The sequence below is a fragment of the Calonectris borealis genome, unplaced genomic scaffold, assembly GCF_964195595.1.
Source record: "Calonectris borealis unplaced genomic scaffold, bCalBor7.hap1.2 HAP1_SCAFFOLD_33, whole genome shotgun sequence".
Lineage (NCBI taxonomy): Eukaryota > Metazoa > Chordata > Aves > Procellariiformes > Procellariidae > Calonectris > Calonectris borealis.
This window is the reverse complement of record NW_027441449.1, coordinates 1,972,872-1,997,861: the sequence shown is the minus strand read 5'-3', so window position 1 is coordinate 1,997,861 and position 24,990 is coordinate 1,972,872. Positions and strand designations below refer to the sequence as shown.

General features: G+C 54.9%; 1 pseudogene; it reads right to left on the bottom strand.

The window, feature by feature from the left end:
- LOC142076129 (adenylate cyclase type 10-like) overlaps nt 1–24,694 on the bottom strand; it is an 81,692-nt pseudogene extending 56,998 nt beyond the window's left edge.
- Nucleotides 24,695–24,990: the final 296 nt, after the last annotated feature.

Sequence of the window (24,990 nt, the reverse complement as noted above, 5' to 3'; positions counted from 1 at the left end):
TGAGGGTTTAGAAACTCAGTATATGGCTTGGACCCTAAAAAGAACTGGCTGGATCCTAAAACCGAGCCCTTGGAGCCTGAAAATCAGACTTTAGAAACTAAAAATGCAGCTTTGGACTCTCAAAATGAGATTTTGTAAACTGAAGCGGAGCCTTTGGACCTTAAAAATGAGGGTTTGGGCCATAAAAAGGCAATTCTGAACTCTAGACTCAACGCTGTGGACCCTAAAAATGAAGCTTTGAGCCCCAAAAGTGGGGTTTGGACCCTAAAAATGAGGGTTTGGGCCATAAAAAGGCAATTCTGAACTCTAGAATCCAAGCTGTGGAGCCTAAAAATGAAGCTTTGTGCCCCAAAGGAGCAGTTTGGACCCTAAAAATGAGGGTTGGGCCATAAAAAAGGCAACTCTGAAGTCTAGAATCAAAGCTGTGGACCCTAAAAATGAAGCTTTGAGCCCCAAAACAGGGGTTTGGACCCTCAAAATGAGGGTTTGGGCCATAAAAAGGCAATTCTGAACTCCAGACTCAAAGCTGTGGACGCTAAAACTGGAGCTTTGAGCCCCAAAAGAGGGGTTTACACCACAAAAGTGAGGGTTTTGTCGTGAAAAGGCAGTTTTGAACTCTAAAATCAAAGCTGTGTACCCTGAAAATGAAGCTTCGAGCCCCAAAAGAGGGGTTTACACTCAAAAAATGAGGGTTTGGGCCATAAAAAGGCAATTCTGAAGTCTAGAGTCAAAGCTGTGGACCCTAAAAATGAAGCTCTGAGCCCCAAAACAGGGGTTTGGACCCTAAAAATGAGGGTTTGGGCCATAAAAAGGCAATTCTGCAGTCTAGAATCCAAGCTGTGGACCCTATAAATGAAGCTTTGAGCCCCAAAGTGGGGTTTGGACCCTAAAAATGAGGGTTTGGGCCATAAAAAGGCAATTCTGAACTCTAGAATCCAAGCTGTGGACCCTAAAAATGAAGCTTTGTGCCCCAAAGGAGCAGTTTGGACCCTAAAAATGAGGGTTGGGCCATAAAAAAGGCAACTCTGAAGTCTAGAATCAAAGCTGTGGACCCTAAAAATGAAGCTTTGAGCCCCAAAACAGGGGTTTGGACCCTAAAAATGAGGGTTTGGGCCATAAAAAGGCAATTCTGAACTCCAGACTCAAAGCTGTGGACGCTAAAACTGGAGCTTTGAGCCCCAAAAGAGGGGTTTACACCACAAAAGTGAGGGTTTTGGCCGTGAAAAGGCAGTTTTGAACTCTAAAATCAAAGCTGTGTACCCTAAAAATGAAGCTTCGCGCCCCAAAAGAGGGGTTTACACCCAAAAAATGAGGGTTTGGGCCATAAAAAGGCAATTCTGAAGTCTAGAGTCAAAGCTGTGGACCATAAAAATGAAGCTCTGAGCCCCAAAAGCGGGGTTTGGACCATCAAAATGAGGGTTTGGGCCTTAAAAAGGCAATTCTGAACTCCAGACTCAAAGCTGTGAACCCTAAAAATGAATCTTTGAGCCCCAAAAGAGGGGTTTGGACCCTAAAAATGAGGGTTTGGGCCATAAAAAGGCAATTCTGAAGTCTAGAATCAAAGCTGTGGACCCTAAAAATGAAGATTGGAGGCCCAAAAGAGGGGTTTGGACCCTAAAAATGAGGGTTTGGGCCATAAAAATGCAATTCTGAAGTCTAGAATCCAAGCTGTGGACCCTAAAAATGAAGCTTTGAGCCCCAAAAGAGCGGTTTGGACCCTAAAAATGAGGGTTTAGAAACTCAGTATATGGCTTGGACCCTAAAAAGAACTGGCTGGATCCTAAAACCGAGCCTTTGGAGCCTGAAAATCAGATTTTAGAAACTAAAAATGCAGCTTTGGACTCTCAAAATGAGATTTTGTAAACTGAAGCGGAGCCTTTGGACCTTAAAAATGAGGGTTTGGGCCATAAAAAGGCAATTCTGAACTCTAGACTCAAAGCTCTGGACCCTAAAAATGAAGCTTTGAGCCCCAAAACAGGGGTTTGGACCCTCAAAACGAGGGTTTGGGCCAAAAAAAGGCAATTCTGAACTCCAGACTCAAAGCTGTGGACGCTAAAAGTGGAGCTTTGAGCCCCAAAAGAGGGGTTTACACCACAAAAATGAGGGTTTTGGCCATGAAAAGGCAGTTTTGAACTCTAAAATCAAAGCTGTGGACCCTAAAAATGAAGCTTTGAGCCCCAAAGTGGGGTTTGGACCCTAAAAATGAGGGTTTGGGCCATAAAAAGGCAATTCTGAACTCTAGAATCCAAGCTGTGGAGCCTAAAAATGAAGCTTTGTGCCCCAAAGGAGCAGTTTGAACCCTAAAAATGAGGGTTGGGCCATAAAAAAGGCAACTCTGAAGTCTAGAATCAAAGCTGTGGACCCTAAAAATGAAGCTTTGAGCCCCAAAAGAGGGGTTTGGACCATCAAAATGAGGGTTTGGGCCATAAAAAGGCAATTCTGAACTCTAGAATCAAAGCTGTGGACCCTAAAAATGAAGCTTGGAGCCCCAAAAGAGCGGTTTGGACACTAAAAATGAGGGTTTGGGCCATAAAAAGGCAGTTCTGAACTCTAGAATCAAAGCTGTGGACCCTAAAAATGAAGCTTTGAGCCCCAAAAGAGGGGTTTGGACCATCAAAATGAGGGTTTGGGCCATAAAAAGGCAATTCTGAACTCTAGAATCAAAGCTGTGGACCCTAAAAATGAAGCTTTGAGTCCCAAAGTACGGTTTTGACCCTAAAAATGAGGGTTTAGAAACTCAGTATATGGCTTGGACCCAAAAAACAACGGGCTGGATCCTAAAACCGAGCCTTTGGAGCCTGAAAATCAGACTTTAGAAACTAAAAATGCAGCTTTGGACTCTCAAAATGAGATTTTGTAAAATGACATGGAGCCTTTGGACCTTAAAAATGATGGTTTGGGCCATAAAAAGGCAATTCTGAACTCTAGAGTCAAAGCTGTGGACCCTAAAAATGAAGCTTTGAGCCCCAAAAGAGGGGTATACACCCTAAAAATGAGGGTTTTGGCCGTGAAAAGGCCGTTTTGAACTCTAAAATGAAAGCTGTGGACCCTAAAAATGAAGCTTTGAGCCCCAAAAGAGGGGTTTACACCATAAAAATGAGGATTTGGAAACTCAGTATATGGCTTGGACCCTAAAAACAACTGGCTGGATCCTAAAACCGAGCCTTTGGAGCCTGAAAATCAGACTTTAGAAACTAAAAATGCAGCTTTGGACTCTAAAAACGAGATTTTGTAAACTGAAATGGAGCCTTTGGACCTTAAAAATGACGGTTTGGGCCATAAAAAGGCAATTCTGAACTCTAGAGTCAAAGCTGTGGACCCTAAAAATGAAGCTTTGAGTCCCAAAAGAGCGGTTTTGACCCTAAAAATGAGGGTTTAGAAACTCAGTATATGGCTTGGACCCTAAAAACAACTGGCTGGATCCTAAAACCGAGCCTTTGGATCCTGAAAATCAGACTTCAGAAACTCAAAATGCAGCTTTGGACTCTCAAAATGAGATTTTGTAAACTGAAATGGAGCCTTTGGACCCTAAAAATGAGGGTTTGGGCCATAAAAAGGCAGTTCTGAACTCTAGAATCCAAGCTGTAGACCCTAAAAATGAAGCTTTGAGCCCTAAAAGAGGGGTTTGGACCATCAAAATGAGGGTTTGGGCCATTAAAAAGGCAATTCTGAAGTCTAGAATCAAAGCTGTGGACCCTAAAAATGAAGCTTTGAGCCCCAAAAGAGGGGTTTGGACCCTAAAAATGAGGGTTTGGGCCATTAAAATGCAATTCTGAACTCTAGAATCAAAGCTGTGGACGCTAAAAGTACAGCTTTGAGCCCCAAAAGAGGGGTTTACACCACAAAAGTGAAGGTTTGGGCCGTGAAAAGGCAGTTTTGAACTCTAAAATCAAAGCTGTGTACCCTAAAAATGAAGCTTCGAGCCCCAAAAGAGGGGTTTACACCCAAAAAATGAGGGTTTGGGCCTTAAAAAGGCAATTCTGAACTCCAGACTCAAAGCTGTGGACGCTAAAAGTGGAGCTTTGAGCCCCAAAAGAGGGGTTTACACCACAAAAATGAGGGTTTTGGCCATGAAAAGGCAGTTTTGAACTCTAAAATCAAAGCTGTGGACCCTAAAAATGAAGCTTTGATCCCCGAAAGAAGGGTTTACACCCTCAAAATGAGGGTTTGGGCCATAAAAAGGCAATTCTGAACTCTAGAATCCAAGCTGTGGACCCTAAAAATGAAGCTTGGAGCCCCAAAAGAGGAGTTTGGACCATCAAAATGAAGGTTTGGGCCATAAAAAGGCAATTCTGAACTCTAGAATCCAAGCTGTGGAGCCTAAAAATGAAACTTGGAGCCCCAAAAGAGCGGTTTGGACCCTAAAAATGAGGGTTTGGGCCATAAAAAGGCAGTTCTGAACTCTAGACTCAACGCTGTGGACCCTAAAAATGAAGCTTTGAGCCCCAAAGTGGGGTTTGGACCCTAAAAATGAGGGTTTGGGCCATAAAAAGGCAATTCTGAACTCTAGAATCAAAGCTGTGGACCCTAAAAATGAAGCTTTGATCCACAAAACAGGGGTTTGGACCCTAAAAATGAGGGTTTGGGCCATAAAAAGGGAATTCTGCAGTCTAGAGTCAAAGCTGTGGACGCTAAAACTGGAGCTTTGAGCCCCAAAAGAGGGGTTTACACCACAAAAATGAGGGTTTTGGCCGTGAAAAGGCAGTTTTGAACTCTAAAATCAAAGCTGTGTACCGTAAAAATGAATCTTTGAGCCCCAGAAGAGGGGTTTACACCCAAAAAATGAGGGTTTGGGCCATAAAAAGGCAATTCTGAAGTCTAGAGTCAAAGCTGTGGACCCTAAAAATGAAGTTTGAGCCCCAAAAGAGGGGTTTGGACCCTAAAAATGAGGGTTTGGGCCATAAAAAGGCAATTCTGAAGTCTAGAATCAAAGCTGTGAACCCTAAAAATGAAGCTTTGAGCCCCAAAAGAGGGGTTTGGACCCTAAAAATGAGGGTTTGGGCCATAAAAAGGCAACTCTGAAGTCTAGAATCAAAGCTGTGGACCCTAAAAATGAAGATTGGAGGCCCAAAAGAGGGGTTTGGACCCTAAAAATGAGGGTTTGGGCCATAAAAAGGCAATTCTGAAGTCTAGAATCCAAGCTGTGGACCCTAAAAATGAAGCTTTGAGCCCCAAAAGAGCGGTTTGGACCCTAAAAATGAGGGTTTAGAAACTCAGTATATGGCTTGGACCCTAAAAAGAACTGGCTGGATCCTAAAACCGAGCCTTTGGAGCCTGAAAATCAGACTTTAGAAACTAAAAATGCAGATTTGGACTCTCAAAATGAGATTTTGTAAACTGAAGCGGAGCCTTTGGACCTTAAAAATGAGGGTTTGGGCCATAAAAAGGCAATTCTGAACTCTAGACTCAAAGCTGTGGACCCTAAAAATGAAGCTTTGAGCCCCAAAACAGGGGTTTGGACCCTCAAAATGAGGGTTTGGGCCATTAAAAAGGCAATTCTGAAGTCTAGAATCAAAGCTGTGGACCCTAAAAATGAAGCTTTGAGCCCCAAAACAGGGGTTTGGACCCTCAAAATGAGGGTTTGGGCCATAAAAAGGCAATTCTGAACTCCAGACTCAAAGCTGTGGACGCTAAAAGTGGAGCTTTGAGCCCCAAAAAGAGGGGTTTACACCACAAAAATGAGGGTTTTGGCCATGAAAAGGCAGTTTTGAACTCTAAAATCAAAGCTGTGGACCCTAAAAATGAAGCTTTGAGCCCCAAAGTGGGGTTTGGACCCTAAAAATGAGGGTTTGGGCCATAAAAAGGCAATTCTGAACTCTAGAATCCAAGCTGTGGAGCCTAAAAATGAAGCTTTGTGCCCCAAAGGAGCAGTTTGGACCCTAAAAATGAGGGTTGGGCCATAAAAAAGGCAACTCTGCAGTCTAGAATCAAAGCTGTGGACCCTAAAAATGAAGCTTTGAGCCCCAAAAGAGGGGTTTGGACCATCAAAATGAGGGTTTGGGCCATAAAAAGGCAATTCTGAACTCTAGAATCAAAGCTGTGGACCCTAAAAATGAAGCTTGGAGCCCCAAAAGAGCGGTTTGGACACTAAAAATGAGGGTTTGGGCCATAAAAAGGCAGTTCTGAACTCTAGAATCAAAGCTGTGGACCCTAAAAATGAAGCTTTGAGCCCCAAAACAGGGGTTTGGACCCTCAAAATGAGGGTTTGGGCCATAAAAAGGCAGTTCTGAACTCTAGAATCAAAGCTGTGGACCCTAAAAATGAAGCTTTGAGCCCCAGAAGAGGGGTTTGGACCCTAAAAATGAGGGTTTGGGCCATAAAAGGCAATTCTGAACTCTAGAATCAAAGCTGTGGACCCTAAAAATGAAGCTTTGAGCCCCAAAAGAGGGGTTGGACCATAAAAATGATGGTTTGGAAACTCAGTATATGGCTTGGACCCTAAAAACAACTGGCTGGATCCTAAAACCGAGCCTTTGGAGCCTGAAAATCAGACTTTAGACGCTAAAAATGCAGCTTTGGACTCTCAAAATGAGATTTTGTAAACTGAAGCGGAGCCTTTGGACCTTAAAAATGATGGTTTGGGCCATAAAAAGGCAATTCTGAACTCTAGAGTCAAAGCTGTGGACCCTAAAAATGAAGCTTTGAGCCCCAAAAGAGGGGTTTACACCCTAAAAATGAGGGTTTTGGCCGTGAAAAGGCCGTTTTGAACTCTAAAATGAAAGCTGTGGACCCTAAAAATGAAGCTTTGAGCCCCAGAAGAGGGGTTTGGACCCTAAAAATGAGGGTTTGGGTCATAAAAGGCAATTCTGAACTCTAGACTCAAAGCTGTGGACCCTAAAAATGAAGCTTTGAGCCCCAAAAGAGCGGTTGGACCATAAAAATGATGGTTTGGAAACTCAGTATATGGCTTGGACCCTAAAAACAACTGGCTGGATCCTAAAACCGAGCCTTTGGATCCTGAAAATCAGACTTCAGAAACTCAAAATGCAGCTTTGGACTCTAAAAATGAGATTTTGTAAACTGAAATGGAGCCTTTGGACCTTAAAAATGAGGGTTTGGGCCATAAAAAGGCAGTTCTGAACTCTAGAATCCAAGCTGTGGAGCCTAAAAATGAAGCTTTGAGTCCCAAAAGAGCGGTTTTGACCCTAAAAATGAGGGTTTAGAAACTCAGTATATGGCTTGGACCCTAAAAACAACTGGCTGGATCCTAAAACCGAGCCTTTGGAGCCTGAAAATCAGACTTCAGAAACTCAAAATGCAGCTTTGGACTCTCAAAATGAGATTTTGTAAACTGAAATGGAGCCTTTGGACCCTAAAAATGAGGGTTTGGGCCATAAAAAGGCAGTTCTGAACTCTAGAATCCAAGCTGTAGACCCTAAAAATGAAGCTTTGAGCCCTAAAAGAGGGGTTTGGACCATCAAAATGAGGGTTTGGGCCATTAAAAAGGCAATTCTGAAGTCTAGAATCAAAGCTGTGGACCCTAAAAATGAAGCTTGGAGCCCCAAAAGAGGGGTTTGGACCCTAAAAATGAGGGTGTGGGCTACAAAAAGTCCATTCTAAACTCTAGAATCAAAGCTGTGGACCTTAAAATTGAAGCTTTGAGCCAGAAAAGAGGGGTTTGGACCCTAAAAATGAGGGTTTGGGCCATTAAAATGCAATTCTGAACTCTAGAATCAAAGCTGTCATAATCAGACTTTGGTCCTTAAGAATGAGGCTCTGGGCCCTTGAAATGAGTGTTTGGCCCTTAAAAGCGGGGGGTTGGAAATTATGAGGGTTCGTACCCTAAAAATGAGGCTTGGCTCCAACAATATTTGAGCTGAGAAGAGGAGGATTTGGGCTCTGCTTCTGCTGTGCAGGTGCTTGTGATGCCACGCGGTTGGGGTGCTGGTAGGGCAGGAACAGGCAGGTGTGAGCAGCCTGAGGGTGACTGCTCCGAAGGGGAAATGGCTGAGCAGAAGAACGTTCCTGGGAGCCTGGGGACCAGAAGCATCCTTGAAACGTGCAGCTGGCCGCTCTGGAGCACAGCTGGGTACCGAGAATCCAGGCACCTCCAGGTCATCTCTGAAGTGAGACTCTGTGACTTTATCGGTCCCCTTTTGGGCTGACTTTTGGAGTGGGTTAGCTTTATCCACCCACCTCGGGGATGGCTGAAGGCACAACTGGCCACTGCAGTAGGTGCCACACATACGGACGGTCCCAGCTGGCAGCGGGGAGGCCATTACGTGCGGCCGGAGGGACCCCGGTCCTGCTTAACGCCTGTGTGAAGAAACGGAAGCTTTTGGACCAGAAGGCCTGGCACAGCTGTGAGCTCGGCCACCGAACTTCTGTGCTAAGGAGGGTGCCAGGGGCAAAGCTGCACAGGCAGAGCTCCTGCAGGTGACTGGAAGCTCCTGGAGTGAAGCCCCTGCCATTCTGCAGTTCCCTAACGGAGCTGCAATTCGCCGGTGAGCTCCTGCCCCTCTTCTGTAGCTATGCCCGCGATTTGGAAGCCTGCCACGATCTTACAGGTGCCTCAGCGTGAAGCGCAGAAGATAACAACTTCCAGATGCAAACCCTTCTCACGCCAAAGCCGCTGGTAGGCAGCCGGAGGGGATGAGCCTAAGGAATTCTGCCGCTGGGAGGAGTGCTGCCAGCTGGAAGGGCAGGAGGAGCGGACCTATGACCTACCTGCGTGCTGTGGCCCCACGTTTCTTCCCCAGTGTCTGCGGTGCTGCTTATGCACCGTAATTGTTCGTAGAGTTTTGCGGCAGACGCTGACTTGCGGGCAATGCGGGGCAGAAGGGTGTGTTGTTTCAAGTCCCCCAACGGGTTCTGACAAGGCAAAACCTTTGGAGATACCTGTCCAAAGTCCCCTCGGCAGCTGGGGCTTTTCCTGCCACCCTTGCCTTCTTGAACAGGTTTCTCCTCCCCTTTAGCTGGGGAAGGATAGGGAGCAGCAGTACGGCTGACCGTACGTGGGGGGTGAGGAACAAGGGCAAGAGAGAGGGCCAGGGTTTTAGAGGGTCTCTGGTTTGAATGTGACCTAAACTCAGAAGCGTCTTCAATCGTGAGTCTGCACCAGGGCCTGCGAGAGAGCTGCAGCCATCGCTGAGGGAGCACCAGTAGCCCTCCACGGAAACGACACGACAGCGTATCTCAGAACGACAACAAAGATCGTCATAAAGGAGACGTTTAATGAGACGGAACAGGGTGGCAATGAAGCTAAGCGGATCTGTGGCGGGAGTCTGCTGCCCAATAGGAGTCCGCTGCCCTGTCCGTGTTGGCCTTCATGCGCGCTGCCAGGCGGGAGAACGTTGGTCCGCTGGGCGTTCCCTCCAGGCTGAAGAGGTGCTCCAGTAAGGAAAGGCAGCAGCTCTGCCGCAGCAGCCGGGCTAGCCTCTTCCTCCTGCCGCACAAGAGAAACTGCTGGGCCCAGGGGCACCCGCTGCACAGTGCTAAATGGGACAGGGACGGGGGAAGCGGGGCGGGGGACAAGCCAGTTACACCTCCTGGGAGGAAAGGGAGCTGATGGAGGGAGGGCTGCCGGAGCGGAAGGGGGCAGACAAAGAAGTGCCGCCGGGGGAAGCCGACCGCTGGAGAGGGCGTGTTGGCACTACAGCGCCGGGGGGGCCAAGCACAGCTGGGAACCGGCAGGAAAAGGGGGATCACTCTCTGAGCTTCCTCATCCTCACTCCTCACCTCCACCTACTGCTCCGTCCCCACGTCCTGCTCCTGCCTCCAGACCCCCTGCCCCTCTTCAGCCTCTGCTCCCTGTTCACAGCTCTCTCTTCCCAGCCACCACCAACCCCCTGCCACTGCCAACGCGCGCCGGCAGACGCATCCCCGGCTGCAAGCTGCTCTTTACCCAAAGGCGTGCTTTGTTCCCACGACTGCGCAGGGAGGGAGGGAGCGTGGGGCTCTGCCGGTCCCTGTTCTACCCGCGCATCGCTCCTTGGTGCCTCGGTCCTGCTAAGGCCCATGCGCCAGGTTAGGTGTGGCCTCAAGTCTAGGCAGGGCTGGGCCTGGGTGCCTGGGACCAGGGAGGAGATGGCTCTTCCTCCCCTGGGTTCTCAGTTCTGCTTCTTACCGGGCCTCCTGCGGCAGGGAGGATGCTCTTCTGGCAACGTACGCGGCACACGGCAACTTTTCCACCTGAGACTTGACAAAGGCTCCGAGGATGGTCCGGGGGAACTGCCTTTTGAGCAGGCTCAAAGCCTTCCTGATCATTTTCTTTGCCAGCTTCACGCGTCCCATACGCCAGGAGGCCTGCAGAGGAAAAGGGAAACATCCCGACATGGCCGAGTTGCCCAAGAGACTGCAGGAATCTGCCAGTGGCTGGAGGTGCCGGGGATATCCCCTGCAACTGGGGCAGGCATCCAGCTCCGTCCCCAAGGAGATCCTTCCAGACCTCCCCGTCTCTTTACCTCCCCTTTGAGGCTGAAGAAGGTGGCCTCTTCGAAGCGGGCTATCACCTTCGCTCTCTCCGCTACCGAGTTCCTCAGAACCTCCGCTTCATTCAGCTTCATGAGGGCCTTTGCGCAAGCACACAGAGAGCAGGTGAGCGTGGGTGCGGAGCCCACGGCCAGCCCTGTCCTCCCTCGTTGCCTCCGGCATCGCTCTTAAGAGGGCCTGTTTCTCCCCCTGGTGATGCCCACCCAAACACAGCCACGCTGGCTCAGAGCACAGCACCAGTGATCCTTCAGACCGCCTCCCTGCTAATGCCCCTCGTGCCAAGGGCACAGCGCCCTGCGTCTCTTGCCGCAGAAGAGGCGAACCGGAGGAAAAAGTCAGGGTCTGACCCCCGTCCCTTCCAAGGCACGCCCGACTGCAACGGGGAAGTTGTCCTGCCCGGAGCCAGGCAGGACTCCGTGCACAGTGGGTGCTGGCAAGCGGGGCACCTCACCATGTAGATGTTGGAGACGTGCAGGTAGGCAGCCGCACACTCCAGGAGGTAGTAAAAGGCTCTGGCAGTATCGCCCACCGCCTTGTAGTGGCGAGCCAAAGGCACGAGCACCGATTCCACGATGGCTTCGCATTCACAGGAGCACGCGCTGCTGCTCTTCCCGTCGGTCTTGCTGGGCAGCTCAGCTGCCTGTTCGCTCTCTGCCGCACTGCTCAGAGGAGAGTTCCCGGGGAGGAAGAGAGCAAAGAACACACGGGCATCACCTCTGCTGGTCTTTCTCCCCACAGAGACGGCACCAAAAGCCCTTTGTTCAAAGCAGAGCACGAGGCCGCAGGCAGGCGTGACTCTTACAGGTGCTTTGTAGGTAGGGAGAAAAACACAAGCTGGGCTTTCTGTCACCTCCCACGGGCAAACCAGCCGAGTCCCTCTGGCGGCTTTTCCCCTGCAGATTTTGCAGCGCTACTCTGCAGGAACTGGAAAGCCAGGGCTGTTCCAGTGTAGTGTGGCGATCGCTCTGAGCCCACGGGCTTCCTCAGGCACTTTCTCATCTCCATGGCCATCTCCTCCCAGCTCCCACCCCACGGAAAGCCTCTTCCCTAAGCTAGAGTCACAACCAGCAGCCAAATGCCGGCACTTCCTTTGTCTCCTCTGGAGACCCTGAGCTCACTGGCTTCAAAAATAATCAAAACTTTGTCTGCTCACCCAAAATCCTCCTCCGTGAAAGCCTGCAGAGGATCTGCAGCATCTGGGAAGAGAACAGGGGGTTAGACACCTCCTTGCCTACCCCAGGGGCAGAGCTGCTCTCCCTCTCCCAGCGGGCTTGCAAGAATCCTTGCAAGGGTCCCGACACACAGAGGAAAGTCTGCCGTGGTCGTCCTCACCTCCTGGGCTGGTCCCTAGCAGATCTACTCCCACCCGATCCCCAGCACACGCCCCTGGGCTCCTGGAGGGCCCGGGCTGCGGAGCACGGTGCACAGCATACCCTCGGTGTCGCGGATCCTATTCCTCTTCAGCTGTTCTCCTGCCAACACCAAGGCCTCCCAGCTGCACGAGTCGCCCTGCTCAGCAGGGCTCCGACAGCTCCCTCCGTCCTGGGTGCTGGTGACGGCGAAGCGGTGGAAGGCCACAAAGTCCCCTTGGCCGCAGCTCTGGCATTTGTGTGCGTGCTGCTCCAGGAAGGCGGCACACTTGCGGTGCAAGGTGCCCCGCTGTCTCGCGGGCCACAGCTCGTAGGCAACCTCCCGCAGCAGTGGGACGCGGAAGGCCAGGACGCTGCACTGCTGCTGCACGGCCTTCCTGCTCAGACAGGGGCTCTCCATGCCTGCAAGGCAAAGGGCCTTTGCATCAGCCCGAGCTGGGGCCAGGGCTCGGGGCCGTCCCAACCGGGGCGCGAAAGTCCTGCCTTGGTGCGCAGCCTGGGCAGCGAACCAGCGCTGCTGCACGCCGAGCCTTGCGGCGCGGGGCGAAAGGGCCCGGCTTGCTTTGCTGACGCTAGGACAGCCCCGGGGACACAGCGCTCAGCTACGCTCCGGGCAGGAGCTGGGGGTGTTGCCGCCAGCCGAAGCAAGCCCCAGCCAGCGCCTTCTCCCCGCTCTTGGCAGGGCAGTCCCCAGCCTCCTGAGCTCTCCCCTCTGCCACAGGGGAAGCAAAGCTGAGTAAAGGCCTGTCGAAGGCCCCAGGGCACTCTGGAGGGCATCTTTCATCTGGACGCTGCAGGCGGCCGGGAGAGGACGTCAGGGATTCCACACGCCCTCTCATGCCTGCACCACGAGCAGTGCTTGGAGGCAGGGGAGCGGAGGCCCTTGGGCCAGCTGGTGGGACCTTCCCTCCGGCGCAAAGCTGGTGTGCTTTGAGATCGACCTGTAAGACCTTTGAACAGCCCACGCCGAACAGCCGTGCCTGCCCGAGCTCCACCCGCCCATCACGGGGGGGAAGCGCACCATGCCCCGGGGAGCCCCGCCGGGACACAGCCGGGAGCTCCCTGGCTCACCTCACTGCTACCCCTTACCGTGCTCTGCCTGCGGGCAGATGGCTGGCCCCTCTTGGGCATCTTCTGGCAGCTCTGTGTCTTTCAGCCACTTAAGGATGTTGTCGCTCACCAGCATGTCCAACAAGCAATTCATCTTGTGCCTGACGTCAGCGGGAAGGATGTGCGACAGCATCTGGGTGGTAAACACCGGCCCGATGACAGCTGCGAACTTCAAAATCATCTGCTTCAGTGGCTTTGTCCGGTCGAGCTGAGCCAGCACAACCTCTGTCAAAAAGAAGCAACACGTCTCCCTCTTGCCTGTTCCCCAGGCTGAGGCTGCAAAGTTTCAACACGTGAAACGGGGTAGACTTTGGCCTCCTCTCCTCGGGACTGCGCCTGCTGGGCAATCGCAGCCCAGGGTAGGCGTCTTCAAAACGGCTCCGCTCCTGTTGGAATCGCAGGCCACGAGGCCTGGGGAAAAGCGAGATGCTCAAACAAATGCTCCCCCACCGAGGCAGAGGAGGGCAGGATCCAGCAGGTACAGGCATCCCGTGATGCGCCCGGCCAGACCTGGAGTAGGTTTCTGCCCAACAGTGCACGCAGAGAACGGAGAACTTTCCCCACCTCAGAGGTGGACTGGGAGCTCCCCACAACGGTTGTCTTAACTTGCCCAGACGATACTATTCCTTTCTTTTGGTTTTCTTCTGGGCTTGTTTTTGGACAAAGCAACTTAATAGCGGGAATGCTTTAGCGTGACGTTTCTCCAAGGTTCATACAAATGGCTACGGCTAGAGAGGAGGGACGCTCCTTGACAGCTCCCCCACCCAGCTCCCCTGGCTACGGGGGGATTTCTGTGCCAATCCACAGAAAAAAAAATGGATTTGATTTGGGTCAAGTGCCTTGAGACCAGCGTTAGCTGGGGAACTTAAAAAGAGAATAGCGAGGTAGAAGCCACATTCAAAGCTGAGTCAGAGGCAAGTCACAGATTTTTCCCAGCAAAGGATTTGTTTCTGTGAGAAAAGGGAGCCGTGTTAGTCTTGCACCAATAACCTTTTCTCTCCTACCTGCTGCTGGAAAGCAGCCAGCAGGCTCACAGCTGGTGCACACCCAGGAGGGGAAAACGGCTGCCCGCAACCCCAGGCCTGTTTCTGGTTCCCAGCAGAGCCCCCGGGCTGAGAGGGCGACTCTGCAGCCCCCCGGGCAGAGCGGGCAGAGCGGTGCTCGGCCCCTCACCTTTCAAGGTGCCGGGCAGCACGGTGTTCTCCAGGTTCACGTCTGGTCTGATGATGCAGACCCTGCCGTCGGTCCCCGCGCTGGAGCTCGAGGGTGCTGGGAGGGACGACGCCTCGACTGCAGAAGCTGGGTGGAGCAGGAGAGCACGAATAAGGCAATTTGCAAAGGGACTTGCAGCTTGCAAACATCTCAAAATTCACCTGAGATGGGACAAGTCCCACCTTACGTGGCCCAGTGCGGGCGCGCTGACCTGCCTGTGCTGAACGTGGTCATGAAGCAGAGCAAAACAGTTTCTTTGCATAGCCCTCCCAAAGATGTTCTGCCTTCAGACCAGCTTTCCCAAACAGTCCCTCAGTCAAAGCTTCCGCGACTGAACGCCCCGGGACAGAAAGCAGCAGCATCGCTGCCTTCAACAGCGCTGCCTCGCAGCCAGGGAAATTGCCGGCGATGATGCAAAACGGAGCGTCAGTCCTGGCTGTTCCCAAGGCCACAGCACTCTGGCTGGCATTGCCCTCTCGGCGGCATTACCACCGTTTTCTTCTATTACCAGCATCCTTGTGGGGATTTATGGGTTTGGATTCAAGTTTCCCAGGCCTGTCCCCCACCTCAAGCTGGGGTTTGTTCTCAAGCGAGCTGGCATTTGGCCAAGGCAAATGACATGCCCACTAGGACGCCTAAGAAACAGCAGAAACATGTGCTCCAGAACAATTTCCCCTGTTTTAGCCCCCCAGCCCCTGCCCCGAGAATTTAGGCCCCTCCAAGCCACCAGAACTCGCTAGCCCCTGCTTTGGCTGTCCCAACAGCAAGGCACGCAGGAGCCCACACCTCCGCCAGACCAAGTTCTGCCCTGCTGCAGGATCTGACTCTGCCCAGATCCGTGGGGGAACGACGGGGCAAGACTGTGCTGCGGAGAATGCGCCACAACAACTCGCTCGTCAGCCGTAAAGGTGCTTACTGATCAGGCTCTCCCAGTTGTCCTCTGCTTTTTCACCCTGCCTCCGGGTGCGGAACAGGAGCATGTCGTTGCTGCGAAGGCAGCGCAGCAGCTCCTCGCAGTAATATGGGTTCCCCGAGCTCCTTTGGATCAGGAACCTGGACAGGAGCAGACCCAGCAGTGACCAGCAGAAGGGAAGTAAGGTGAAACACAGTTCGGGTGGGTGGTGAGTCACTCGCGCCTAACAGGGGAGCCGGCAGCCAGCTACACCGCACTTTTGAAAGGGACGGTCCTCCCGCTGGCTTGGGCTTTTGGGCCCCCCTGCACCTCCAGCCTTCGCTGAAGTCCATGGGAAAAGAATTGCGGACAACGCCCAAAGCACCGAGCAGCGAGCCCGGCCTTTCCTCTCCGCAGGAGCTTAGGTCCTCTCTGGCAGCAGGGCGGACCTCTGCCCCAGGGAATCTCCCCCACAGCCTGGCCACCTAGACCGAGGCCTTTTCACAGCCCGGCCACGCTGGGGCTCGGGACTCTTCCTCCCTGCCTCCCTTCCTCCCTCTGCAACAGCCCCGCGCTCTGTGTCTGGGGAGTCGCCCGCTCTCAGCTCCCGCCTGCCAGGGCCAGGCACAACAAGCAACCCCCGTCAGGTACTCGCTAGAGTCAGTGCTGCTTCTGGAGGCCCTGCGCTCCCTCTCCTGGGGGGTTGATTCCCTTCCACGGTCTGCAGAGGTTCGAGCCCTCAGGAAGAGCTCCCCTGGCTCCAACTTACCTCGCCAGATCCCTGGAGATGCTGACCACTCCGAGGTTCTTGCAGACTTTCTGCACCACGGCTGAGGGTTTCAGCTCAGCCAGACGAAGATAGGTGATTTTCTGGGGTGTTGTGTTGTCTGCTGCAGCTTTGCGGAAGTTCTCTGTTCTTGCGTAGCCCGGAGCTAAGCTTATGACCATGAAGAGGGAGATGTTTCGGAGCACGGGTGACATGATACTCCAGGAGGCAAGGTCGATGAAATGGGCATTGCCGATGACAACTATGCCAAATTCTCCTCCAATGGTCTGAAAAAAGCAGGTTGTTCTGAGGGGAATCCGGTGGATTCTCAAGCGTCTTCCAGGGGAGGTTTAGCCTCTCTCTCCAGAGGATTCTCTGAAGTCTCTCCTCAACCACTTCCCTGCTCAGCAGCTTACTGACACTTAATTCTCTTGAGACTTTCAGGTCGCACCTAACATCACTTGCCCTGCAGGAGGAGGGAGCTTGGCCAAGGGAATGCAGAAGACTGTTTCTCCTGCAGGGCAGGCTTTACAGGAGGAAAGTTACGGGATGTGTTTGTGGGGCTGCGGGGGGAGGTGGGGGGTTTCTCGGGCCCTGAAGCGCGATGACCCAGGCACGTGGTCCTCCCACCCGCTCACACTGCTGTGGCGCAGAGCCCGCAGCCGGCAGGGTTGTTGTCCTTCTGCGACCCAGGAGGAAGGAAGGAGAAATGCTCACCTTCTCTAGCACTTTCGTCCAAGTCGCGTGCAATTCATTTTTTCTTTCCGTTTCATGCATCTTGCGAACCTTGTCCGAAACGGGAAACTGGCCAGAAAAGCAGAGTCAGGGAGAAACGTCACTCCGGGGCTAGGCACGCTTACCCACCAAGCAAGAGTGCAGAGCAAACCGCCGCTGCTGGCCTCAGCACCCCACCTCTCCCCAACACGGGGAGCCCCAGTGGGGACTTCGCCCGGAGCCTCAAGCAGAGGCCCTCTGCTGAGGGTCTTTGGCAGAGCTGGGGCTTTGGGGTGGGCTGAAGAGCTGGTTCTCCGGCTGTGGGCATCTCGGGCTGGCTGGAGCAGACCACTCACGCAGCAGTGACCTCAGCACCAGGGCAGCACCAGCCTCTCTCCAACGCACTTCCAGGGTGCTGAGCAAGGCACCGGGCGCTGCCGGCTGAAGTGCGGGACATGATCTCACCACCGGGCCCGGGAGTGGGAAACGTGTGCCGTGACCCCTGCGATTCCCCCCCTGAGCTAAGGCACGCCCAGCAGCGCGCCCACACAACGTCGGACCCCGAAGAGCTCAGGAGGCGGCCTCCTCCAGGGCCAGAGAGGCCTCTCTCTTACCTCGACGAGGAAAATGTCATTGAGGTGGCAATAGCTGCTCTCTTCGATGGTCCCTTGGAGCTTTTCCTGCAGCACGCTCTGCCTGGCGCTGCTCGATTCACAGTCGTGGAGGCCCAGAGCCCTGGCCATCAGGGTACGGAGGGCAGAGAAGGACTGCCTCATGTTGACCTCGACCAGTTTCATGGCAACCACCCTGCCGTGCAAAAGCAAAAGGGACTGAGCTCCCCAACGGCCCATGCCTTCTAAGACCAAAGGGTGGAGGTGCCCTTGCGCGGGGCTCTTCAGCCACCCATCCCAAAGTGCTTCCCAGAGAAGCCCAAGCTTTTCACTCCCCGTACGAGAAAGGGCACAGAGGGGCAGTTGCTGCCAAGCCACTGGGAGAGCTGGGCCCAGACCCCCTGTCGGCCCCAGGTCTCGCTACGTGCCCCCTGCAGAGGAACTCACGGGGCTAAGAGGCAAGGGTGGAGCAAGGGGTGAGCTTGCCTTTGGGCTCCAGACCTCAGCAGTCTGCCTCCCAGGCCACAGGAAGGCTTTTCTGCCCCAGTCCTCCCGCTGGGACACAGGCAGAGGGCAAGCAGGGCTTCTGGGACGGGCCACCCTGCTGTCTGTTGGGTCTGGAGCCAGCTGAAAAGCACTGAGCTTGGGCTCTTTCCTTCTATCTGTGCCTGGCCCAGAGGTGAAGGAGGAAAGGCCATGGCTCAAGAAGCCACTTCCAACTCCCCGAAGAGGCAGAGGCGGGAGCCGAGCACACAGGAGCTCCTAGGGAGTGTCTCCAGGAGGCTTTTTCGGGAGGCTGCAGTCCAAGGGCCAGGCGCACTGGCAGAGGGGCTGGAGTGTTCCATGGCTGTCAGGGGATGGGCAGGGGCAGTGTCCCAAAGCTACGGGTCAAAAACCTGTACCTGTAGCCAGCTTCCTGGCCTAAATGGGCCAGTTCAGTAAGTAAGTGGCTCCTGCCGGAGCCCAGCCTGCCCTCAAATGCCAGGATGTGCCTTTGTCCTAACTCCTTATAGGCTTCCAAGCAGCTGCGAAAGAGGTCAATCTCCTTCTCCCGACCTGGGAAGACAAACAAGAAAAGGAGCTGCTGGGGTGTGCTGAAAAGCAAAGAGCCGTCCCTTCAGCTGGCACCCTCCACCGCAGCTTCCCTCCCCGCCACCGCACCCGCCAGCCTGCCTACACCCAGGCCTCCTTCCCGCCCTCTCATCCCGGCTTTTGCCCCTCTGCCTTCCTCAGCGCGGCAGCAGACCCGCCTGCCCGCCTGCCCCACAGCGCCGCTCCCGTGCCCTCTTCCCTGCCCCGCTCCCCTCCCGTAAGCACAGAGATTCAGCCGGCCCCACGCGACTCCCCGCGCCGATCCGGCGCGAGACTGGAAGGGGTGATTTGAGTCGCTGCAGGCAGCTATGTCCCAAACAGACTCCTCGCTGTACCGTGAGCCGCAGAGCACTTCCCAGTAGCTAAGGCGGCATCTTCAAACCTGTACTGGTTTTGGCTGGGCTAAAGTTAACCTTCTTCAGTAACAGCTCCTACGGTGCTGTGTTTTGGATTTGTGACCCAACATCGGCGTTGATAACACAACGATGTTCGAGTTGTTGCTGAAGAGTGCTCGCACGGCGTCAAGGCCTTTTCCATTCCTCACGCCGCCCCGCCAGCGAGCAGGCTGGGGGTGCGTAAGAAGCTTGGAGGCGGCGCAGCCGCGACAGCTGACCCAACTGCCCAAAGGCCTATTCCGTGCCATGTGATGCTGTGCTCAGCAAGAAAAGCTGGGGGAAAGGAGGAGGAAGGGGGACATTCGGAGTTATGGAGCTTGTCTTCCCAAGTCACCGTTACGCACGATGAAGCCCTGCTTTCCTGGAAGTGGCTAGACACCTTCCTGCCGAAGGGAAGCAGTGAATGAATGCCTGATTTTGCCTTGCGCGCGTGCGCAGCTTTTGCTTTCCCTATTAAGCTGTCTGTATCGCAGCCCACCAGTGTTCTCCCTTTTGCCCTTCCAATTCTCTTCCCCATCCCACTGTGAGGAGCGAGCGGCTCTGTGGGGCTGAGCTGCCTACTGGGCTTAAGCCATAGCAGGGCCCAAAACATCCGGCAAGACACCGAGCGATTAAAGGCATCCTGCGTGTCCTGACATTTCCATGTCTACTCGCAGACGCTGCCAAGAAAGGAACTCCGAGGAGTACGAGGGGGAGAACCCACCACCAAAACTCTCCGTCAGTCTGGCAGAAGGAAATCTCTTTCCTGATCCCAAAGACGGGGATCAGCTTAGCCCCCGGGGTGTGAGCAGCTCCATAGTTGAAAGGAACCTTTGTACGAGGTCTGGAGCACGGCAGGGAGCACCAGGCGCCTCACCCTGCTTTCCACTCCACAGATACCAACCAAGTAGAGGCCAAGACAGGTGGCACTTCCTTAGGGCCGCTGCAGGCAACACCATCCCTGGCAAAAGCTTCTCCCTTCCCAGCGTGGCACTAAAAGTTACCACGGGGAAGAAACTGGGGTTCAGAAGAGCAAGGCGTTCTCCACCTACCCAGCAAGGGGAGTTCCTCTGACCTCTCCGTGGTAAGAGCCATGCCAAATATGCTAGAAGCAGGGGAAAAGAAAACACAAGTCAATTAGCTGGTGAGAAGCCAGGGGACACAGAGAAGCAGCCTGACGTGGAGGGGCAGGATGTGCTCCTCGGGTACCTGCTTTTCTTTCGAGCAGCATCTTATCCCCTGCACGCTCCCCCAGCCAAAGTTCAAGCTGCACATTAGGACAGCTTCAAGCATAGAGAAGCCCAACGGCCATGGTGGGACAGGAGGACGTATCAAGAATCCATCCCCAGAGGCCAAACCCAGAGAAATTGGAGACATGAAAGAAGGCAGGGTGTGCTCTTGGCTAGCAGACAGCTTCACCATGTTGGCCAAGAAAAGCAAGTGCCTTGGAAAGGAGGACTTGTGTCACTGAACGAGTTGGGATGCCAAGCACCTGACACCTGTGGCTCAAGTCTTCCTGTAGTTTCAAAGAGGCGGCGATGTTAACATTCAAACCGTCATCCAAAGAGAAGGTTAAATCCTGGCCCAGAGGAAGAGCTGAGATTTCAGCAGGAAGACACGGGGAAGAGTGTCCCGATGGTCCACATTCCCCATGGGAACCGGACTGGCCCAAAGCTTCCTGCTCGGAAGCCGCTGGGACAAAAACCTCCTTAGGTCAGCATTACCAGGGCACGTGGTGGAGCAAGCACGGCACGGAAAGCCCAGTTGAAAGCCATTTGGACAGAGCCTGCAAGGCCAGGTTGTGTCTGCCAAGACAGACAAACGTTCCCCATCCCTGTGGCTATTCCCGCTCTCTCAGCAGCAGGAGACAGCAGGGGAGAGAGGCAAAAAGCCTCCCACGCCAGGGCTTCTGACCCTCTCAGCCCCACGGAAGGGAGACCAGCCCGGTCTCTCTCTGCAGAACTCCTCTTTGCTGGCCAAGGCTGCACCCTTGGTGCCACCGTCCCCTCATCCAGCCCTCTCAGAGGACACTCACTCCTCCTTGGTGATCCCCAGGTATTCATAGACAGTGCCAGGGTGTTCAAGGCCTTTCATCTCCTTGTCCTCCAGCTTCTTGAAGTAGTGAGGGGGCAGCCGAGAGGCGGCGTACGTCACTGCATCACAGGACACCAGCCCAGGGTAGTTCACCATCATCCGGGCTGCCAAATTCACCTTCTGGCCAATGACTGCCAGGGAGAGAGAGAGAGCACGCGTTGATGTACCTGTGCCACCCGCCCCGCGACGCCCTTCCCAGCCAACGGCCGCCTCGCCTCCGGCACAGGCCAACGCCACGGCGGGGTCAGCAGAACCCAGGGGAACAACCGGCCGCGGAGCCCATTCTCCCGCCCTGGGCCAGGACCGGCGCCGCCTGGGCCATTCCCGACCGGCTGCTGGGCAAGCCCTCTCCCAGCCCGCCTTCCTCTTCCAGGCTGCTGTGCGTAAGCGGGCCCACGCCAGCCTCCCGCGCTGCAGACGTGTGCCTCCTACCTGTGTATTCGTGCCGCAAAGGGTGGCCAAGGACTCCGCAGAACACCGTCCCGCTGGTAACGGCAACAGACACTGCCCTGGCACACAGGGAAACGGTGTGGCTTCAGCAGCGTCCCAGGCACAGTCCTGCCCGCCCGGCTCCATCCCTTCCTGCCCCTCCCCGCGGCGCTAGCCTGGGCCGCCTGCCGTCCTGCCCCGCCAGCGCCCGCCTCGGGGACGTGGAGAGCTCAGGGGTGCGACATGCCCGGGTTGCAAAGGACAAAGGACAGGGGTAGAGCGCGTGCAGGAAGTTTTGGACTCTTCCCCTGAGGCCACGTTCCCTGAGCTGCGACCTGCAGAAGGCCCCAGCCTTCTTGTGAGAAAAGAGAGAGGGAAGAAGGCCCCCATGATGTCACCGCCTGCGATGACAGCAACTTGAGATGAGGTGGCTTCAGTTCATGGGCCAGTCGCCCAGAAGGGCCTTTTCCCTCTGGCACCAAGGAGCCTCTCGCCCTTGCGAGGGCTCGCTCCAGCACGGTGGCTAGCAGGGTGTGCTTGGAGGGAGTCCGCCTGGCTGCCGTGGGCTAAGCCCAGGGGTCACCTGCCACTTCTCAGGGCACTGCCTCCTTCCTGCCAGGGACGAGGGCGGGCAAGCTAGAAGGCACGTCTCTTTCTGGTAAGCCCCCTTGCACCGTCCCAGGCAGCGTGCACCCGCCCCCCCACCACACACTCACTGTATTTCCCTGAGCATCATGGGGCACGCGTAGGAGATCTGACTAGCGCACTGCAAGGCGTGAACGCTCTCGTAGGGCAGCTTTTCTCCGGTGAGCCCAAACACGCAGAGGAACGTGCAGCCCTGCCAAGGACAGATGCAGCACATCTTGCTACGACGCCTAAGTAGGGTCTCTCCCTCTTGCTCACCGCCCACCCTCTCGGGGTAGGGGGAGACGATTGCTCCCTCACACTCACTTTATCAAACAGGAGGACTTTGTTGATTTCGCCGTTGTGCGGACGGAGGATTTCTAGCATCATCCTGCTGGCATTGCGGAGGATTACGCAGAAATCCTCTTTGCTGCTTCCTGCAGCCAGCTGCAGTTGGACGAAGAGGCTGGTGACCGGCCGTAGCTCAGAGAAGAAGTCCAGCGGCACTCTGTCATCAAGCTGGAAGACAAGAGCAGGACGGCTTCACCGCCCAGCTCTCCCGGGGGCTTACTGCCCACCCCCCATCCCGAGGGAGAGCAGGCGTACCGGCAATAGCAGGTACGAGGAGGAAGGGGTAAATCCTCCTCTGGGTGCAGATGGCCGGCAGGCTGCCCGGCCTGCGGCAGGCAGATACAGGTACGGACATGAGGGGCGACCCTCAGGAGCGCCCTAGGGACTTCACTGGAATCTCCCCTTTATCCCACCGTCATGTCCGCAGCACATCCAGAACCATACCCACGGCAAAGACAGAGAGACAGACGCCCGCCTCCCGCCACCCGCCTCTCTCTGAGGACAACGCACGCAATGGTGCAGCACCGGTGCCCCTTGGCTCAGTTTCCCCGCGTTGTCGTCTCAGGGTGCATTTTCTTTTGTTTGGCTGTTCTCGTGAGAACTCCATCTCTGCAGTGCACCGCTGCTGCCCTCCAAAAACGCAGCCCCCGGCAGTGGTGGCCTGGCCATACCTTCCTGAGAGCAGCTTCTGGTATGTACTTCCTAATCTCCTCCTCCGCATCGGGGTCATGGGGCATAAGAGGAGGCCTCATGGCACCTGAGGAGAGAAAGTGCAGGTGGTCGCTGGGAGGATGGGACTACGAGGCGGTGGAAAGCAGGGAGGAGAAAGAGCCTTCTCGATTGCTCACGTTGCCACCTCCAGATGCTCGGGGCAGAACTGTCCCCTGCAGGAGGAGGCAGCAGCAGTGACTGCCCCAGCCGATGCACAGGAGGGCCAAAAGCGTGAGCGCTGACGGAAAGGGGGAAGAGGGCAGAAGTGGTTCCTCTCTGGCCCCTGAAGCAGCCGGGCCGCACCTTCCCAGGCAGTCACAGAAGAAGGTGAAGCTGGCACTCACCTTCCCCTTCCAAGCGGTGCTCCATTGGGTATTGGACAAGCCTGCGTAAAACGTCTTGGGATTCTGACCAAGGCATCCAATCCATGTCCGTAACCTGAAGACACAGGGAATGAAAGCGCTGCCACTGGCCTCCCCAGGACCCCCAGGGGACAGAGCCTGCCCCCCACTGTCACTGCCCAGAAGAGGGGAGAACAAGCCCTCCTGGCTGGATGGGACAGCAGTGCTTCCTCAGAAGCACCGGAGCTGGGCAGGCATCCCCCAAGCATCCCCCAGCTGTCAACAACAGCTCCGGGACCCACAGAGGACATTGCTGGTGGGGCCAGAACCCTTCCAGTGCCTCCCGACCCCTCAAACCCAGCAAGCCCAGCCCACAGGTACCCCTGAGGTGGAAGGACAAGAGCTTCAGCTGCCTGCCCGCTTTCACAGCTACAACTCCCTCCACATTCAGCTCCTCAGCCTTCTGACACCTCCCTCCTTCATGCCCAGGTCGGGGTCTTCAGAATGGCTCTAGACGCCATCCCATCCACCCACCTTCCTAGCTCTTTTGCCTGCACATGTCCTGGTCCTGAGACTCTGCTGTTCACATTGCTCCCAGGCGGCGGCCGAGAGGATAACTTCGCCTGCCGTTGCAAGCTCTTGGGCCTCACAAACTTCATCCAGGGCCGGGCCAGAGATCAAGAAGTACTGCCACGTCCTCTGTCTGACAATCAGGAGGTCCATGGGCCCTGCAGAGATCCCTGGTGAGAGAGGGAGAAGCAGAACTGTCACAGGGAACGTTTTGAGCTCCGCAGCCCCCGGCATCTCAGCTGTTCAGAAGCTAATCTGAAGCCCAGCGGGGAGATGGGCGTTATGGAGGGGGAGGGCACCCTCCGTCCGACTCGGGAGCGCACTGACACGGGTCCCTGAAACAGGTGTCTAGAAATAGAATGTGTTGAGAGTGCCGGGCGTCAGAAGCCCTGCCTGCCCCAGAAGCCCAGCAAACCAGCAGGCTTGATCACCGCCTGCTCCGTTTACGTGCAGGCAGGTTGTAGCTCTCTGCTTGAGAAAACACAACAGCCTGCCAAAGCCCTTCCCACAGCCGTCTGCAAAGCCGTTCCCCTTTGCTCTTTGTGCAAGGCAGGGGAGAATCCAGCAGGGGAAAGGGGGCAAAGCTGCCCCCACCTGAAAAAAATGAAAGGGTAGCTCCCTCCTGCAGAGGTCTCTGCTAAAACGGACATTCCAAGACCCTAATACTTGATCTGACACCCGCTCTGCCTTGAAGCTTCCTCTGCATCTGCAAACGCGTGCAAACCCAGCAGTCCTGGTCTCCCATCCCCGCTCCGACCACAGCTGGCCCCCTGAATGCTTGCAGGAGATGCTTTCCTTTGGCACCAGCCCCAGTAGGGATCCCCGCATTCCCTGCCGGTGAGAAGCACCCTGTGGCACAGGAGAGTGCCACGGCTCTGCGCCTGGCACAGCACCCGTACCTATCTTCAGCTGGATGTTCTGACGCACGTTCGTCTCATGACTCCCGTGTTTCTTCTGGATCTGCCGGCTACATTGCAGCACCAGGCGGATGGTCTTAGCCATCTCCTGGGGGGGGGCTCTCCACAGCACCAGCACAGCATCCCCTGGGGAAAGCGAGGGGAAGGTACAGGCTCTGCTGAGCCCTGACTCTCCCCGACCTATGCTCAGTGGCAGGGACAGCAGAAACCGGCCGACGTGCTGAGGAAGATGGGCTTGTGGGAGGGCATCCTGCTGGAGCACCACACCCTGGGCACCGGGACACCTCTCCTCTCCCGGGCCAGCCGCAGCAGCAGCCAGCCGGCAGCGGTGGCACCCCCCGCCCCGAGCGCTCCTCTGCAGCTGCAGCGCACCAGGGACGA